The sequence below is a fragment of the Chionomys nivalis genome, chromosome X (assembly GCF_950005125.1).
Source record: "Chionomys nivalis chromosome X, mChiNiv1.1, whole genome shotgun sequence".
Lineage (NCBI taxonomy): Eukaryota > Metazoa > Chordata > Mammalia > Rodentia > Cricetidae > Chionomys > Chionomys nivalis.
This window is the reverse complement of record NC_080112.1, coordinates 55,736,309-55,744,136: the sequence shown is the minus strand read 5'-3', so window position 1 is coordinate 55,744,136 and position 7,828 is coordinate 55,736,309. Positions and strand designations below refer to the sequence as shown.

The following is a 7,828-nucleotide window of genomic DNA, read 5'->3' as shown; positions in this document are numbered from 1 at the left end:
GCTCCGATCAGTGGAAGGAAGGATCTCGGTACCCAAGAAGTCATTCTGTTAAGTCAGCAAACAAAGAGGTTGGGTTGCTCTCAGGTTCTGTGTGAAAAGGAACAGCAAGAAGCACAATAGACTGTAATAGGTGGAAATCCAGTTTTATTAGTGAAGGTCTTAATTCAAAAGGAGAGAGACCTGTGTGGGGATGGGAGGAATTGTCCCCCAAACAGGAAGGCTTACAGAGTCCTGGCACTCCTGTCAGGCCTGAAATGTCAAGCTCTGAGGAACAAGTGAGGTTAGCTCATATTACCTCCCCTGGGACTATGATGCCCGTGGGAGTTTTATCAAAACCAGGAAGAATCATTTTGCTTTATGAGTCCATTCTTGAAAAGATAGGGACATTAGAAGATCCAATGCAATTTCCGGCCCTCTGAGGTCTAAGAGAAAACTGTCACAATTTATTGTAAATGTAGACTTCCCCTCCAAGGACTAATGAAGAAGTGGTTATGTTTGTGGCTGTTGTACATGTATTCTTAGAAGAAGGGATGCTAGGATACATAGAAACAATAGCTATGGGGGATCAGAGGAACTATTAAGACTGTGAAACCCTCGTTTTGCCCTGGAGAGTCTACGAGACCAGAATTCTACATCTGAAAGTTGATAGTTAAGCTTCAAGGTGTCTGGTGAGTGTGTGTGGGGTGGAGGGCATGCATGCAACACCAGGGATGTGGTATACAAAATGAGAAGGTGGTGGGATGTGAGAGAGTGATAGGCAAATGGCAGGGTGGGCAGGGCCATACTGTCAGTCTTGAGAGGCTCCAACTGTGCAGTGGACTGAGGAGGTGTTGCAATTGGGTAGGATAGGAAGATTTACACGAGTACAGTGAGGAGTTTGAGTTTTTTTTTCACTGTATTGGGCCCACAGCATTGGGATTCCATTAGCAACGTAGCCCTGCTGTCAATCTTAAGAGCCTGTGCACGCCCCGGTTGTCATTTATTCTTTCTTCCTGTGGAAAGAGGGGCGGGAGTTAGTACGCTCGAATAGATCGACAGGCAGATTCCTTCTAAAAGAGATTGGCTGTCAAGGTAAGGACCCTGGGTAGATTCTAAGAACATCCTAAGACCTGTAGAAAAGAACACTGATTAAAAAGAAGGCAGAGCCCTAGACCACGAGTCAAAGTTTGGACTCAGAATTCTGCAGAGAACTTCTCACTAAACGGGCATTCATAGTGAGCCCTCGCAGAACCCTGGGCTGGAGTATTTCTTCAGGCCTAGAGCATAAGGACAATTGAGGACCCAACTTCATTCCTAGGAAAGCAGAGTTAAAGGGTCATAAGGACAGAGAAATAAAACTTGAAAAATGTGCCAGAAAAAGCAGAAAAAGGTCTCACTTGGCCAGCCCTTAGACATGCCCACCAGTGACTCATGAAGGGACTCCACAGAGAGCCCGCCTCGGAACTGGAAATAAAGTCACATTATATTGCAAAATTTGGGCGCCATCTTTCAAAGAAAAAGGAACCAGGACCACCTTTAAAAAGAAAGAGAAAAAGCTAAACAATGGTGGCACCCGAATTTAATCGCAGAACTCTGGGGAGGCAGAGGCAGGTGGATCTCTGTAAAGTTAAGGTCAACCTGGTCTACAAAGGAAATTCTAGGAGAAGCTCCAAAGCTACACTGAGAATCCCTGTCTTGAAAAACCAAAAAGGAAAAAAAAAGGATCAGCACATTGTCTTGCAAAATACTACTACTACTACTACTAATAATAATAATAATTTATAATATATTATATTTATATAATTTATAGTTATAATAATAATTTATATTGTTATAATTTAATGTAATAATTGATAATATAATATGTAGTTTACAAAATATAATAATAATTTGTTATTATTATAAATAGGGTAGAGGCTGAAAAATTACCTCAATGATTGCTTAGCATTCATGAAACCCTAGGTAAAGTGGCAAAGATGGCAAAAGCAGATGTCATTAAATATAGATAAATAACATGGAAGTATTAAAGCCTCCTGCCAATACTCTCATGTTGTGTTAGGGAGAAGTAAGAGGATAATTGAAAATTTACCAGGATGAGCAGAAAACTAAGCAAGGAAATACAGCAGTGGTTGAGGGAAGCGGGGAAGATTATGATACGAGGTGTGCATGTCAGTAACTTTACAGCAGTTTACATAACTTCACCAAATGAGTGCGGACAAAGAAACAGGGTCAGCTTCAAATGACTGAGCAGGATCCTAACATTCTGGCTGAATGAAAACTGAAAGCTAACACATAGCACAGGGATATTTAAAATGTCCTGAATTAGGAGCTGGTAGTGTGACAGCCCTCTATGCTCCTCTGAGCCTGTTCGCTGAGAAGGGACAGCCTTGGTCTCCAGTACCTAACATCAGTGAAGATATACGGAGGTGAGGGAATCACTTCCAAAATAATGGGGCCACTGCAAGTCAGGCTCTATAGTGTGACTTGGACATGTACACCTGTCCTGACTAGACACAGGCTCTGTTCCCAGGGCATTGTCAGCACAAGAGGGCAAAGGTGAGTTAGCCTTGTGAGATTCAGCATCTCCAACACATCTTGTGTATGTGTTTCTCCCAGTGCGTATCATGCTTTCTTGACTTTTTCTTTATGTAAAGTGAGGGGTTTTTTTTTGTTTGTTTGGTTGGGTTTTTTTTTTTTTTTTTTTTTTTTTTTTTTTTTTTTTTTTTTGTATCTAACACTGGTTTCCCCAGAATTCACAATGTAGACCAGGATGACTTTTAACTTATTGAAGTCCCCCTGCCTGTCATTCTGAAATGCTGGGATTCTTTTTGTTTTTGACTTTTTATTTAATTTGTGTGTACTGTATTAAAACATTTCCTGTCTTATCTCTCCATCCCCGATCATTCCTCTCCATGTAGAAGGAGCTGCAGGCTGCATTCCTGCCACCTGGCTCCCCGACGCCTGGTTAGCTTACGACCCAAAATAACGACACACAAACTGTATTCTTTTAATCACTGCTTGGCCCATTAGCTCTAGCCCTTACTGGCTACTTCTCATATCCTGATCAACACATCTCTAATAATCTGTGTAGCACCAGTCTTACTGGGAAAGATTCAGCATGTCTGACCTGGTGGCTTGCATCATCGCATCAGACCTGGAGAGAGGCATGGAGTTCTAACCTATGAGGCCAAGCAGTTTCTTCATTAATTAACCAGTGACCTCCCCACATCAACTCAATGTCGTCACAAATCCACAACCCATTTTATAATTATTACTGTTACATATGTGACAATAAATAAATACATATATGTATTTTATATATGGTTTACATAACAATAGAATCAATAGTATAAGTAATAAATATGACAAACATCTGTATTTATTATATAAAGGCGTAAATAAAGCCTAATATGTCCATTTAGTGTTGCTTACATGTGTATGGATTTAGGACTAGCGATTATGCCTACAGAAGACTGAATCTTCCTCTTGTAAAAGCCCCTGTCTACAGTGCTTCATGTAGAGGTATGGCCTTGTGAGATTTCACCATTCATGTTATGTGAATTGGTGTTGACATTCAAGTTCAAGCCTCCTTTGGGCTTCCTTACTCCTGGATTCTGTGAAACATTATAGCAGCCTAGTACTAGATATGAGTAGAATTGAGTGTTTTCAAACACCAGAGAAAGGCAGCCATCCTTTACCTCACAGTAAAAATAAGGTGACCAGAGGTGAGGAATACAGTGAGTGCTTAGAACACTGATGTCATTATAATGTGTGAGACAAGGAGGGGAAAGAATTGCTGAATGCCTGAATGTTCTCAACATGCTCGAAGTGCTCGTAGTACGTTATTTTCCTGATTCAGGTATCTCAGTGACCTGTTCTACTACCAAGACTCTGTCCTGCTGTCCCTGACACCAGCCATCATGCCAAGGGGACAGAAGAGTAAGGCACGTCCTCATGAGAAATGGTGCTAGGGGCTCAAGGATGCTCAAGTAAAGGAGGCAGAGAAAGAAGAGCCACCTGCTGGCTCTGATCAAGCTTCAGGAGATGCTAAGCCAAGCACTTCCACTGCTGACTTCCCACAGCAGTCTGAAAGCTCAGCACCCAGCAGCACTGCCAGCCAGGGAGTGACCCACGGAAGGTCTGATAAGGGTGACCAGGGCCAAAGGAATGGAAATGTGCGTTCCTCCAGGGCTCTACTCTCCACTAGAAGCATGCAGATGGATCTTATGACAGGGAAGACGGGAATGCTAACGGAGTCCATGTTCCTCAAATACAAAGTGCAGCAGCCCATGAAGAGGGGAGAGATGCTCAAAGTTATCAACAAAAGGTTCAAGGAATACTTCCCTGAGATCTTCAAGAAAGCCTCCTACCGATTGGATGTGGTGTTTGGCCTTGAGCTGAAAGAAGTCCTGCCACATGGTCAAGCATATGAGCTTGTGAGCAAGCTATATTTCGAGGATGATGGAAGTAAGAGCAATGAGCTAGGTGTTCCTACCAGGGGCATTCTGATTGCTCTCCTAAGTGTGATCTACCTAAATAACTACTGTGCTGCCGAGGAGGATGTCTGGTATTTCCTGAATGCATTAGGAGTCTATGATGGGATCATACATGTCATCTTTGTGGATATTAGGAAGCTCATCACTGAGCAGTTAGTGCAGGAAGAATACATAGAATACCGTCAGGTTCCTAACAGTGATCCTCCATCCTATCAGTTCCTGTGGGGCCTGAGAGCCTATTCTGAAACCAGCAAGATGAAAGTGATGGAATTTTTAGCCAAGATCAGTGAAGTCATTCCTGGGTATTACTCCTCTCGTTATGAGCGGGCTTTGATTGAAGAGGAAGAGAAAGCCAAAGCTGCAGCTGCAGCCAAGTCTGGCACTAAAGGCAAGGCCAAGGGACGTACTAAGACCAAGTTAAGTCATCCTACTCACAAGTGAGGTATAAGGTAGCCTCTGTTTTATGATTGAAAAGGTCTGTTCATATTTTTGCAGATAAGCTGTTGAAAATCTTTTGGAGTACTTTTAGCATAGTTTTAACTTGAGGTTAAATGTACTCAAATAAATTTTGAAGCCCGTTCCTTCACTGCTGTTTACCAACTTGGGAGATCAAATTTTTTGGATTGATTTAAAATACAGTTTGCAAATTGAAATGTTCTAAGGATTTGAGGATGTTCATATGATATTATGGAACTAGAATAAGAAAATGTTGTGAAATTTGAAAGAAAAATATTCAAAAGTGTTAGGCTTTTCAGTGAAGATTTTCTTGTAGTCCTTGTTTTCTTGGCATTGGTGTAGGGATGTATATTGACATTTGTTTCTGATATTAAAATATGTGTGAGAAATTAGCTGAGAAGCAGATCTCTTGTTTTAAAGGTTCAAGCTTTAACCAAACACGCACTGCACATCTACGCTTGCAGAGCTGTCTCCCTGTGTACTGGACATATTTGATCATAGAAGCAGGAGGTCTGGAATATGCAATGATATTTTTCTAAGAGACTTTCATTAGTGTACAGAATAGAATAAGATCTCTACTTCCTAAAGAAACAATAAATGGGTGATGTCTTCTTACATAAAATATATTTTTCTATATCCATTACTAGTTATCTTCAGAGAAGAAGGTCTTGTTTTACCTTCTTTTCATGGCCTGGCATACAGCAATTTCTGTAGAATCTTTTAGGGAAAACGTTAAGAGAAATAAGGATAATAATGAATTAGATTAAAATGCTCACATTAATAAATGACACTTTCTGATAAGTAAATATAAGGGCTATTTAAGCATGGATTCTTTGTACCATACACATGCATCCCCATTATATGAGAAAGAACTTGTCAAAATCACTTCTCAATGGTTACCAAGACTTACAAATCTACCTGTTCCCATATTTACATGGAAAGTAAGTGAAAGAATTTAGATTAAACATGAGATTTAGAGACAACACTTCTGCATTCCTCTTATGTTTAAGCACAATGTGACTTTTATATCAGGTTTATTTTAAATGTTATTAAATGTGTCTTAATTGGTTGCACTGCCTCCAGCTCTAGGAGATATATGTCCTTTTCTGGCCTCTTCAAGCACCTACGCAAACAAGGCATACACCTATACCCAAACAAATCCCAAGGGAAATTAAAGCCCCATGTACTGTGGGATAAAGTTCTTCTACCCACTAAAGATTTGTTACTTGCATGGGTTTAATAAATCGCTGATTGGCCAGTAGCCAGAGGGGAAGTATAGGCAGTGTGAGTAAATAAGAATTATTCTAGGAAGAGATAAGGCCCCGTCTGTATTTCCACACAGATGGAGAGGAAGCATGATGAAATGTTGCATTGGAAAATGTACCAAGCCTTGTGGCTTAACATAGACAAGAATTATAGGGTAATTTAAGGTATAAGAGCTAATTAGAAATAAGACTGAGCTAATGGGGCCAAACAGTTTACAACTGACATAAGCCTCTGTGTTTTGTTGGGACTGAACAGCTAGGGAACTGGTATGAGAGAAACAACTGTCTATGAAAGGTAGCCTCAAACATTTAGGGCTAGGGGCATGACACAGGTCTGTAGGACCCACAGGAAACTTCAGAAGGAACAGGAGAACGCCTGTGCATGCCTGAGGGGTGGCATAAAAGATATGATTGGCAGGGGAACAAGCTAAGCCAACTCAGATGGGATCTGGAAATTCTAGTGCTTCCTCTGAATTCCTAGAGCTGGAATTCCAATCCAAGCTCTGTCCTGGCATGGTGGCTAAAAACTTTCAGGCAAATGTCTTGTTTGTCAATTCATGCCCCCAAAGTTGGGCACCAAATAAAGATTGTATAATTAAAGCTCAGAGGGAGACATTAGGGTTCAACTAGAACACCCAAAAGGAAAGCAGTCATCCACTGACTCTGACCTTCACCTCAGTCTCAAATGGCAATCCTGCCTCTAGGAATCTCAGAATGAGATGTAACTGAGAGCTGTCTCCCCATTCTATAATCCTCTTTAGTTCTGGGATGAAAGGTATGCACCACTGGGATTAAAGTCATGCATCACCCAGTTCCTATGGCAACAAGAGTGGGATTAAAGTGTTATTGTGGCCTGGTCTGCAAGACTGGCCAGTGAGACAATTTTACTCTCTGAACTTCAGGCACCATAATTTATTAAAATACAAATGAAATGCTGCTACACCCAGGAGCAGCTTTCTCAGGTCAGGTAAGAAAGGAGTGGTGAGGTCTGATAAGAAGATAATAATAAACTGAGTGAGGATCATGCAAGACAGAAATGCTCAGAAAAGGCACATTCTGGACCTAAAGGTAAACACAGAAGGAAAGTAATCTAAGAAAAACCCTCATCTCTCAATCTCAGAATGGCCATGAGAAATGTCAGGTTGAACTTATTCTTCTATATGGAAGTTGTTTTAGTGGTAGGATTTTCTTGCATTGATAGGAATCGGCTCAACTGAGTAGACTATTTGTCTGTGTATCTGTACGTGTGTGTATTTGTGTGGTGTAGGTTGTGTATGCTTCATGTGTGTGTAATACTACATTATTGAACAGAGTGTGTTTGTGTGTGTCTGTGCATAAAACTGCCTAACTGAACAGAGTGTGTTTGTGAGTGTGTATATACTGTCTAAATGAACAGTGTGTATATGTATATGTGTGTGTGCGTGAGCACACCTGTAGTACTGCCTAACCAGAGTCAACAAGTGTAAACGACAAGTCTCAAGTGTAAATGAGGGGAATAATAGAAAGAATGGTGAGAGTCATATATATGATAATAGTGAATCATGTTTACTTCAGTCTGGGACATCACAAGGCCTTGAGGAACAACAGAAATGTGTTCTGTCTTAGGTTCACATGGGCTAGCTTTCTAGTTTA

At 40.9% G+C, this 7,828-nt stretch overlaps 1 pseudogene; it reads left to right on the top strand.

Moving 5' to 3' along the window:
• Window positions 1-3,899: 3,899 nt before the first annotated feature.
• Window positions 3,900-4,916, top strand: LOC130868399 (melanoma-associated antigen B4-like; annotated as a pseudogene).
• Window positions 4,917-7,828: the final 2,912 nt, after the last annotated feature.